Below are 12,675 nucleotides of genomic sequence, written 5' to 3' on the forward strand. Positions count from 1 at the left end.
AAGGGGTCTTCAAATATCATCAAAAAATATTTCTGAAACTAAACCTTATTCTGCCACTTAGTCTCTTAACCTCACATTTAGCACCTTAAGTATTAAATATTTTGACTTTTCAAACTGTTAAAATTCAAAAAATGAAGATGAAATTTTTGCTATTTACTAATTTTTCCCTGGCTTATCTGCCATGTCATCTAGGTTAGGGGAAAAATAAAAGAAATATAGCAGTGATTTTCTTTTTAAGTCTTTTGATGCAAATTAATTACCTAGAAAACTTCTTTTCATGATACCAAAAAAAAAAAAAAAAAAAAAAAAAGGCTACTATTGAATATATCAGTCTCCAGACAATCTTCATCCCATCCTAGGTGAATAAAATTTAAACTAATAGGCAATGTCTATTTTAGAATAATCCAATACATGAGTATTAAGGTGTATGTTGAGGGATTTCCTTCTATTTGTACACATGAAGCACAATGAATAAATCTGACAAAATTCAGCCATCTCAATTAACTGAATTATAACCTCTAAGGGCTAATTCAATATGCTTAAGCATTTTCCGGAGAAAAGAAAGCAACATTTCAAGACTTCACAACTCCAGATCTATAATTCATCTTGTGTAGTGAGGAGTACCTTCATCAAGGCTTTCCAGAAAGTCTTGGCTGGTTAGTTTCCAGAGATGGCCTCTAACTCTAAGTTCAGAGGGAAAGATTCAAAAGTTTCTCCATATGTTGATGTGGAGCTATTAATGTGGTATTGCCTCTAAAAATGTCAAGGTACTATTTAATATTCTCATTTAATTAAACAGCGAGTGTTACAGGAACATACATTTCCCCATCACTCATGAAAATGTGCTCCTTTGTTGAACAGCAGTGGGAATTGATTTTTCTATCATCATCTATTCTCTATTCTAATCCCCACTGCTTATGTATAAGGAGGAGGAAGCCTAGAGCCATGCTGCTGGAGGCCCTCTTACAACCTCAAGGAAAGCCAGCCTGTGTCAAACCTACCATCCAAATAAGGAGAGAGCAGAGAAAGTTAAGAAGAGCCAGCCATCTGATCCACCTGTGCTGGAAGAGTGCTAACACTGGAGTTTTCAATGATGTGGGCAAACCTGTCCTCCTATTGATTCAGCTAATTTAGGTTTGTGAAAGGAAAATAAATCTTGGGACCCCAAAATCACTAAGCTAAAAGGAAAAGTCAATCTAGGAACCGCTTAGGGCAAACCTGCCTTGCATTCTATTTAAAGTCACTCCTCTGCTCACCGAGATAAAAGCATAGCTGATTGCCTTCTTTGGAGAAGCTAATCGGAAACTCAAAAGAGTGCAACCATTTGTCTCTTATCTACCTATGACCCGGGACCCCCTCTCCACTTTGAGTTCTCGTGAGTTTGCTTTGTGTTGTCCCACCTTTCCAGACTGAACCAGTGTTCATCTTACATATGTTGATTGATATCTCAGGTCTCCCTGAAATGCATAAAACCAAACTGTGCTCTGACCACTGTCGGCACATGTCGTCAGGACCTCCTCAGGCTGTGTCATGGGCGTGTGTCCTCAACCTTGGCAAAATAAACTTTCTAAATTAACTGGGATCTGTCCCAGGTATTTGGGGTTCGCAGGTTGAAAGCACCCAGACTGACACCTTGTGATTCTATTTAAAACATAGGCATTAGATCACAGGTATTTTTAATAAACTAAAACACTTAAACTTCTAGCTCATAAGTGCAGTCAAGAAACATGGCTTAACCAGTAGGTCTCTTAAAGGAGAAAAAAGATGTTTCTGCAACATGGTTTTCTACACTCTATGTAACAAATATAGATATTAATATAACATGAAGCACATATAACATGCCATGTGATTATATTTTACTCATTTATACAGCTTTAGAATATTTTAGTGTTCCACTTATACAAAGGATTCCAAAATAGCTCAGTTCATCGTTTGTTCATTCATAAGTAGCAAGAGAGTAGGTCACAATGAAACTCCCTATAACATATTACCAGGGATCATGCTGGTAGTGTTTAGCATAATATCCCAGAGTTTTAAATAGTGCCTGATACATAATAGGTGCTCAAATTTTTTTTAATTGATTCTGAATAAACTATAACTCTAGGTATCACAGCATAGATTTTTAAAAGGCATGCATGTATATGTTAAATACCTTTGTAGGAGAAGAGGTACTTTTATTTATCCCAGTATCTGATCAAGTTTAAATGCACTGATGATTTTCCAGATGTGCATTTTTTATGTGTAATAGACACCATGCATGTAATGGAATAAAGAACAGATGTACTCTTTTCCAAGCAAAAATCTCAATGTAGTAAACAGGTAAATAGATTATTTCACATTAGAAAATATTATTATGAAGGGCTTTAATTCTTCCCTTTTACAGGTATTTATTAACTATAATACAAGAATGAATGATGTACTTCTACACAATGAGCTTTTCCCAAATATTTTGAATGATGCAATGTACCAGTTGTGTTTATGTATCCATTGGCAGAAACAGACATATTGATTAAAATAAAGTTTTGCAAAATTTATTAAAATAATTCAGTCACACCAAAAAGCATGATTAAACATTAAATGTGTAGCATTAAATTGTTGTATTGTTTTGCTTTTGCCTGTTGAAAATCCTCTCCAAGTCTTCTGAATATTTGTACTCTACCACCTAATTTTTTTACATGCCAAACTACTATCTCCTTAAAGGCTAACACCCATGATCCCTTGATAAGAGTTTGGTTCCTTTGGGTTGTTGAGTGTTCTGGACTGCTCATTTATTCTGTTAAAGAGTAGTGGGTCTGTAGTCTAATTTAAAAAAAGCCCCTCTGTTAAGGGAGGAGTTCAATATGATGTACTAACTGGAGGCTTAAGCAAGGACCCCTGGGAATTGGGTTTTCTGTTCCAATGAGAATTAATTCCAATAAAATAACCTAAGTTCTGTCTTTGTACTTGTTGCCATCTGTGAGATGCGACATATCATCCACCGGGGCATAGCCTAGTTGCACTGACGTACTAGAGGATTCAAAAATAATTTCATCATTTGCAGAATTACGTGGCAATAGATAAAATATTTAAAAAAATTAAAATATAATCAAATGTAGCATTCTCCTGTAAAAACCCGAGTCAGACTGATTCTTTCAATCTCAAGAGAACCTTTAATATGATGAAGTCTTAAATATCAAAACAAAATGCATAAATGCCAAAACCCAGGAGTAAAGGACAGTAAATAGAACCTTGTAATAGTCTGTCTCAGGAGGGAATCCTGGCTCTACTTCTGCTATTGACTGTGATAAAAACAAAAGTTGGAATCAATAGGGAGATAAGATGAATGCAATACTTACATATGAAGAGGTACAGAGAAGACTGTAGTTTATATATAGAGTAAAACAATAGAACCTGTTATTAAAATCTAAAAGCAAGACTAAAATCAGAAAGGGCAAAATTGTTGTAAATGTACTACAGGGAACAAATACTCAAACAAAGGATGAGAATATGTTCCCTAATGTCTTTCCCATGATTGCAAAAATGTGCTTTTTAAGTAAATTGGTTTTCTAATACATTTGTATATCAGATTACATGGTATATTATTTAAGATGTAAGATTTTAAAAATACATAATACTGTAAAATCTCTTACACTTATATATGAATAAAGAGTTTGTAATGTAAAACAAAATTATTAAATTATACTATATATACATACATTTATCTATTGAAGTATTAAAGTTAAATTTGCAGAGCATTTTTATTGGCACATAGATAATAGACTGTACTAGTTTTATTTTCTTGTGCTCTTAATATAGTACAAATTACAAATCACATACTGTAGATTTAAGCTAAGGCAATGGCCTGGTAACCGGCAGACAGTATAAATTTGAAATCTAAAAATACATTCAGAATTTAAGCTTCATTTTCATGTGGTTCTAGACCATTATAAATCATAATTTATTATTTTCAAAATTTGATCAATATTTAGCTCAATAGTGTAAATAATATAAATACTAGTATGATAGAAGAACTTATCTGAATATTCTTACCAGCAAAATATGGAGATTTGCCACAATGCCAGCTAAGTTAGTTTTGCAGTCACTGATAAATTGGGTTGCCATAGCAAGCCCATAGTCACTGAGTTTCTAAGCAACCTGAGACTCCACAGACTGCAGATAGTTAGGAGTCCACTGATCTTTCATCATCTCTTAAGGAAAAATATAAAAATTTGTGGTACCAAACTCAATAGCAGATCCCCTGATTACCCAAGAGATTTCATCTCCATGAAATACCCCTCTGTATTGATACTCATTTAATTTATTGAATAATAATATTTGTCCTGGGGAATTATTGGATTATTCACAGTGCTAAGTGGATGAAATTAGTTACAGAAAATGGTCAGTGCCTGGTGTGTATTGGGCAGACAAATATTTGTCGAATCAATGAACAAAATGAGATATATCATCCAACTATTTAGAGATAGTCATTTACATAATACTAGCCTTCATAAATTCCTTGCCTTTTAATATAAACACATATCTGTTTAGTAGCATTACTGTATAGTACATCACTTCAATTTCTTTGTTTCTAATTATTGTAGCATAAGTAATGTGGGTAATTGTAAATCAGTAATTCCTTGAGGTCTTCTGTTGAAATATTTAATCGCAGCTTGTCTATAACACTGAATACTTGAGTCACAATACTAGCCCTCCAGATGACAAATAGAATTGCATAGATCTGAAGTACAAGCAAGGTTATGATTTTTTGAACGAGCATGCAGTAGCATTTCCTGTGTCTGTCTATAAACACCGTCTTCAGTCCCTTATCTTCACACAATGCCCACTGCGGCAAACCATGACCTCTTGTACTCTCTTTCAATACATCAGACTCAGTTTCCAACTGTTTTAGATAATCACAACAAAGTTAAGGCATATAATTTGTTTCTATAGAACAATGTATCACAATACAAGTCCAAATAAAATGTAACCAATAGAAATAATCATGTGTGACCAGCAAAACAATTACACCTGTAATCTGTAAAATTTTAGCTAGTTCCAGTACCCCCCATTTTTCTATATATCACAGTATCATTCTGTGTAGCTAATTCTTACCATGGAAAACATGTTAGAAATGGTTTGCAAATTGAAAACTGTCTTTAATGGTTAATTTTTTAAAACACTACTTCATATATCCTACTGGCTGTTGTATCAAAGATTCACTAGCCCAAGCCAATCCAATACAAGGACTAAATTCTCTAACCTGAAAGTAAAATAAATTTTCAAAGTCACCTCTCAAACAAGTCACAGTAGTCACTGCTGACTACTGTAACCATGCCAGGAATGCCAGCAGCAGGAACTGCTTGTGACCTCTCCTTGTCACTATTAAACATCAAAAGCAGGGGAGGATTCCGCTTGCTCCAACATTGAGAAGTCAACCGCTCTGTCTTACAATATAAGATAATCTAAATTTTTATAATCATATTCATTATAATACATCTTTGGCTAAAAAATGACTATTTATAACATAACAGTCTTCCTAGGATATACTAGGAAGTATATCCTAGTATTGTATTATTGTATTTTTGGTAGAGACAGGAGACAGGGTTTTGCCAGGTTTTCCAGGCTGGTCTCGAACTCCTGGCCTCAAAGTGCTGTGATTACCATGCCTGGCAGCATATATGTATTCCTAAGGGTAAAAGATAGCTGCACACGAATTTGCCCTATTAAGATAGTCCTCCACTGTTGTATGCATATAAGCATATGTGTGTTGAAGTGCTTATATTATTTCAAATATTTTTGAATGCCCTCTTACCACTTATTAACATAATAATTACTGAGAACTCATAGTAAAAGTCATTTGACCCACTCCCTCTACTTTCTTTTAGATACAACTTCTTATCTAAAAGTTAGAAACAGGCTGCCTAAATGCCTACAATACCATAAATTCTACTCCCTGATAGAAGAGAGAGAAATGCAAATATCTATTAAACTGGACAAGAACAAAGCAAAAGTCAGATCAAAGTAGGAAATTTTAAGTATTGCAAGCAAAGTGTGAAATCTTACATATTTAGATTAAGTAACTTTACTGTGATTACACAGGCATAATTACCGTTAGAAGTCCGACGAAAGAGCGCAAGGCCAGAAATGTTAATGCACTTTCAAAATGCTAGTTGGGAAGACCAGGGAATTAACACTGAAGACTCTGGTTGTGTTTGCCCCAAGTGCTGGGTCAAATCACTGCTGTATATCAGTCAGTCCCACCTCCTAGTGTCCAAGAATGGCTGTGGAATTTTGATTGACACTCCTGTGAGACAGTGGTATTCCTAAACCAAAGTAAATCCTGCAACCAGTGTTTGTTAACCTCTCCAACTTTGAAAATCAGCGCTCTTCACCCTGGTTCTTTCCTTTAAAAAAAGAAACAATTATTCTGTGACGTCTAAAAGCACACAGAAGCAGTCCCCTCTCCAGGGATATTCCTTCTTTCTCATAGCAATTCCCTTGATTCATTCCATCCTGTGTCTTTGTTAGAGGACTTTACAGTCCTCCTAGGAACCACATAACAACATGTATACTGGTCTGGGAGAAGAAACAAAGCATCAGTGAATACTCCAGTTTGTGGAAAGCTGGGGATGAGGGCAACCTTGGGCAGGGCCCTGTAAGACTAACAAGTTCAGGCTTATAATAGCTGTTTTTTTGCAATATGAAAGAATTAAGCAATATTTGATGGGTACAATGTTATATATGCAACACAAATCAAATAAAACAAAAATAAATGCACCCACAAAATAAGTATTAATTACAGTGTACGCTAAATGAGACCAGAAATCTGGCTTTTTCCCAGAACACTTAAGGCAGTCATTCTCTGAGAATATTGATAACATACATCCTCATACACTCACATACTGAATTAATATTTATCACATGGTCACTGTGTGCTCAGAACTCTGCCACAAAGTGGAAGAAAACATGACCCTTACTGTGAGGATCTCTATAATGTACTTCAAATACTTCGATACATATTATTGTGTATATATGAGAGTTTGGTACTTTTAGTCTACTTTCATGAAGTGGACAGTTACCCTGGTTGAGAACATTCAGTCTAGAGCTAGCTGGTCCTTAGCCTTTAATAGAAGTCCAAAATTTAGTTAATTTTTATCTCTTTAGAACAGAAGATTGGTGTAATAAATACTAACACTGAGATTTTCAATAGAGAAATTAATGATTTATGAACTGGCTAGAAATATTACTAGTTAAGTCTCTACTTTTACATAACAGAGTAAAAAAAAAATCTACCAAGAACTGTTGTCTAAAGTTTAGGTCAGAGATTGCCTGTTGTCTAGCTATAGATTTTAGAGCATTCTTGGTTTTTGAAGTTACCAGTATTTACCAAGACAACTCAATAGTGCTGTCTGTCTAAATTGGCCTAGGTAATTAAGCGTTGCTAGGTAGTTTCAAGGAGTTCACATTCTAGAGATGCAGCTTATACACAGAGGACAATTCTTTATGTAAATGCATGGGTAGAAGACCATAAAGTCTCCAGGACTAATAGGAAATGCACATTTGTTCAGATATAAATAGCTGTGACTCACAGTTTAAGGAACTTTCCCCTACTTCTGTGTAGAATACATTTCTTGTCTTTCCTTTCTTATTTTCTCACTGCAGATATCTAGATATCTAGTCCTGATCATTTAACAAATGAGGGTTCAGAGACCCCCAGAGTTACAAACACTTGTTCTAATCATCCTAATGATTATTTTTAAAAATGTAACTAGAATATTGCTTTGTTTCACTCCTTTTTCTGTTTCTACTTGTTATCTCTTTTTAACATCTTTCTCCAAGTTCTGCTGTAATGTTTGATACAGTAATTGCTTTAATTTTTGGTGTATGCTATTATTCTTCTTTGTTCTCCTTCAGCAATGCTAGTGATGTAGGATTTTTCTTCTTGGTCACTTTGCAAGCCGGGGACCCTCTGCCAGCCATGCCTCACCTGGGCCTTTCTTGGTCACACTGGCGTGTCTCAGCTTATACCAGCATTCATCATTTCCTGAGCTTTTATCTCATGCCCAAGAAGAATGAGGATATGGTGAATATTGGACGGTGAGGAGGACAGAGAATAATTTTATTGAGTGATGTAACAGGTTTCAGCAGAGAGGTGATGCAAAGGTGGTCCCCCTACCTGAAGGTGGGAAAGTCCCCCATGTGACTGGGTCTGGGGCCTTTTATGGACTCTGAATGGGGAGTGTGTGCTGATTGTGAAAAAGATTAAAGCAAAGACAGCACTCAAAGGTGGGCATGACAGTGTAGAAAAACCAATTTGGAAAGGGAAGGTATTTGTAAAATAGGTGAAGGGTGGGGATCAATCAGAGGAAAGCACGCCAAACAGGAAGAAAAGTTCTCATAGTCTGAGGATTTAACTTGTAGTGTGGCTTTCAGACTTTAAACTGTCTTCAGCTGGAGGTGGGATTTCAGCAGGGACCTGCCGCTATCTGCCTAGGCATTTGGCTGTCTCTTGCCACTCTCACTAGTTAACTTAATATTAAGCTCCTAGATAACTGGAATAATGTATACCTCTTTTTCATTTCCATACACTGTTACTAGTGCCCTATTACTAGTATTAAGTTAATTTTTAAAATTATTTTGATTCTCTAGTGTTCTTTGGATTTTTTAAATTGACCTTTAAATTATTTAAATTATGAAACATAATAGCTTATTTTTGTTCTAATACATTTATTTATTTCTTCCCTCACATGTGAGACAACTTGAAAAATTCTGTCAAAGGATATGGAAGGGGACAAATATTTATTCAGCTATTACCATGAGTCAGCTATCATGTTAAAGGCTTCCATGTACTATTTGTCCCAAAGCATTCTATAAATTATTGCTAGTCACATGTTTACAGATGAGATAACGCAAGAAAATTTTAGGAAAATTAGATCAATGTAAACATGCCCAGAATATGGGCATCCTCTGTAGATATTGGAAGTTTGGTTTCAGACTGCTATAATAAAGTGAATATCACAATGAACTTGAGTCACACAAATTTTGTTTCCCACTGCATATAAAAGTATGGTTACCCTATACTGTAGTCTATTAAGTGTGCCATACCATTAAAAAATGTACATCCTTTAATTTTAAAATACCTTATTGCTAAAAAAAAAATGCTAACAATTATAATAATCTTTTTGCTGGTAGAGAATCTTGCCTGGATATTGATGGCTACTGACTGATCCAGGTGGCGGTTGCTGAAGGTCAGGGTTGCTGTGGCAATTTCTTAAAATGAGACATTAAAGTTTGCCGCATCACTTGGAAAAATCATTTGACTTTCCTATAGCATGCGATGCTGTTTTGATAGCATTATACCCAAAGTAGAACTTCTTTTAAAACTGGAACAATCCTCTCAAACCCTGCCACTGCTTCTTCAACCAACTTTATGTAATATTCTATATTCTTTGTTGTCATGTGTGGTGTTATGATATATATTGGTTTTTGTCCACCTTTTCTGGTTCGTAATTCCCATAGCCCTAGTTACAGACTTTTTGTTATCATGTACATCAGGCCTCAGAAAGCAGAATCTCCCTCCAGCCCTCCTTTCACTTGCCCCAAGGTAGGACGCTAACCTTTCCCCTCCCTTCTGATTGTTAGTCTCAAGACTCCCCAGAGAGGGTCCCATTCTATATCCTGGGGGAAGGAATGCTGAAGTCAGGAAGCTTCCATAAAAACTCAAGAGGACTGGGTTTGGTGAGCTTCTGAATAGCTAAATGCTTGAAGGTTCCTAGGAGGTGGCATGCCAGGAAGGGCATGGAAGCTCCGCACACCTTCCCCCATACCTTGCCCGATCCATCTCTTCATTTGTAAGCTCCGCACACCTTCCCCCATACCTTGCCCTATCCATCTCTTCATTTGTATCCTTTATAATAAACCGGTAAACATAAATGTTTCCCTGAGTTCTGTGAGCTGCTTCAAGCAAATTAATCAAACCCAAAGAGAGGGTAATGAGAACCCCAATTCGAAGCTGGTTGGTATTCCTGGAGGCTTGGACTTGTGACTAGTGTTGAAAGAAGGGGGCAGTCTTGGGGACGAGGCTCCCAACCTGTAGGATGTAACTATTTCCATGTAGGTAGTACTGGAATTGAGTTGGAGGACATCTAACTGGTGTTTGCTGCTTGGTGTGTGTGGAAAACCCCCACACTTTTGTGATGATTGCTGTGGCATGAGGCAGAGGAAAAACATGGTTTAGAGAGTTTTTCCCTACACATCATGTCAACAGTGTTCATAGCATCTTCACCGGAGATTTCATCTTAAAAACAAAACAAAACAAAACAAAAAACAAAACCCAAAACAAAACATTTTCTTTGCTCAATTAAAAAAGCAACTTCTCCTTCACTGAAGTTTTATCATGAGATTCCACCAATGCAGTTACATCTTCAGGCCTCACTTCTAATTCTAGTTTTCTTGCTATTTTCACCACATCTATAGTTGTTTCCTTCTCTGAAGTCTTGTAACCCTCAGTCATCTGTGATGGTTGCAATCAACTTCTTCCAAACTCCTATTGACGTTGATATTTCAACCTTTCCTATGAATCACAAATACTATCAATGGCATCTGGAATGGTGAATTACTTTCAGTTGGTTTTCAATTTACTTTGTCCAGATCCATCATATGAATTACTATCCATGGAAATTACAGGTTTTTTTTGTTTGTTTTGTTTTTTTCTTTGCTGTTTTGAGACAGAGTCTCACTCTATCACCCAGGCTGGAGTACAGTGGTGCAAAATTGGCTTACTGCAACCTCTGCCTCCCGATTTCAAGCTATTCTCCTTCCTCAGCCTCTTGAGCAGCTGGGACTACAGGTGTGTACCACCATGCCCAGCTAATTTTTGCGTTTTTAGTAGAGACAGAGTTTCATAATGTTGGCCAGGCTAGTCTTAAACTCCTGACCTCAAGTGACTGCCAGCCTCCTAGTTCTTAAGTAATAAGTCTTGAAAGTCAAATGACTCTGATCTCTGGGCTACAAAACGGATCTTGTGTTAGCAGGCATGAAAACAACATTAATCTCATTGGACATACCCATCAAAGCTCTCAGATGACCAGCTGCATTGTTAATCATCAGTTGTATTTTGAAATAAATCATTTTATTCTGAGCAGTAGGTCTCAACAGTAGGCTTAAATTATTCAGTAAACTATGCTATAAACAGATGTGCCAGCATCCAGCCTTTGTTGTTCCATTTATAGAGCTCAAGCAGAGTAGACTTAGAATCATTCTGAAGGCCCCTAAGATTTTTATAATGATTGTAAGCATCGATTTCAACTTAAAGTCACCAGCTGCATTAGCCCCTAACTAGAGAGTTAGCCTGTCCTTTGAAGGTTTGAAACCAGGCATTGACTTCTCCTCTCCAGCTATGGAAGTCCTAAATGGCACCTTTTTCCAATGGAAGGCTGTTTTGTCTACATTGAAAATCTGTTGTTTAGTGTAGCCACTTTCACTAATGATCTTAGCCAGATCTTCCAGATAACTTGCTGCAGCTTCTTCACTTGATGTTTTATCTTGCACTTTTATGTTATGGAGATAGCTTCTTTCCTTAAACCTCATGAACCAACCTCTGTGAGCTTCACACTTTTCTTCTGCAGCTTCCTCACCTCTTTTACTTTCATAGAATGAAAGTGAGTAAAGACCTTCCTCTGGATTGGGCTCTGTCTTACAGGGATATTGTAGGTGGTTTAATCCATCCAGACCACTCAAACTTTCTCTATATCAGCAATAAGGCAGTTTCACTTTCTTACCACTTGTGTGTTCACTGGGGTAGCACTTTTAATTTCCTTCAAGAACTTTTTCTTTGCATTCGCAACTTAGCTAACTGTTGGTGTCAGAGGCCTAGTTTTCAGCCTATCTTAGCTTTCAATATGCCTACCTCACTAAGTTTAATTATTTCTAGTTTTTTATTTAAAGTAAGAGATGTGTGATACTTCCTTTCACTTGAACATTACAGGCCATTGTAGGGTTATAAATTGACCTGGTTTCAATCTGGTCATGTCTCAGGGACTAGGGTGGCTCCAGGAGAGGTAATGAGAAAGGGGAACAGTGCAGCAGTCAGAATACATACAATATTATGTTTGCTGTCTTCCATGGTACAGTTTGTGGTGTCCCAAAACAATAGTAACATAAAAAATTACTGATGACAAATCACCATAACAGATATAATATCAAAAAAGTTTGAAATACTGCAGAAATGACCAAAATGTGACACAGAGACAAGAACTGAGCTCACACTGATGAAAAAAATGACACCAATAGACTTGCTCAAAGCCAGGTTTCCATAAACCTTCAATTTGTAAAATAGTAATAACTGCAAAGCACAACAAAATGAGGTATGCTCATAGTATGCAGTAGGTGACCTTGAGGTTATGCATCCAGTTGGCTGGTGATATCAAAGATTAGTAGGAAAACATAAAGATATGATATAGTTTGAATAGCTGTCCCCTCTGAACCCTTGTTGAAATTTGATCCCCAATGTCAGAGATGCGGCCAAATGGGAGGTCTCTGGGTCATGGGAATGGATCCCTCATGAATGGCTTGGTGATGTCCTCCTGGTAATGAATGAGTCCTTACTCTATTATTAAATAGTTCCCATGGGATCCGATTGTTAAAAAGAGTCTGGCACCTTCCTTCCCTCTCTCTGCATGTAATGTCTGCCCTCCT

At 36.6% G+C, this 12,675-nt stretch overlaps 1 protein-coding gene across 5 annotated transcripts in view; it reads right to left on the minus strand.

Annotated features, from left to right (window-relative positions):
* CD36 (CD36 molecule (CD36 blood group)) overlaps nt 1-12,675 on the minus strand; it is a 79,489-nt gene that overhangs the window by 48,890 nt on the left and 17,924 nt on the right. Inside the window, exon 1 of one of the 5 annotated variants that reach the window (XM_073009179.1) lies at nt 6,089-6,200. The exons of 3 other annotated variants lie outside the window; for them this stretch is intronic. The gene's annotated coding sequence lies outside the window, so the exon portion shown is untranslated. Of the gene's footprint in view, nt 1-6,088; nt 6,201-12,675 lie in introns of those variants that run through there. One more of the 5 variants, XM_073009184.1, reaches the window with a different exon arrangement.

This window comes from Chlorocebus sabaeus, chromosome 21 (assembly GCF_047675955.1).
Source record: "Chlorocebus sabaeus isolate Y175 chromosome 21, mChlSab1.0.hap1, whole genome shotgun sequence".
NCBI lineage: Eukaryota > Metazoa > Chordata > Mammalia > Primates > Cercopithecidae > Chlorocebus > Chlorocebus sabaeus.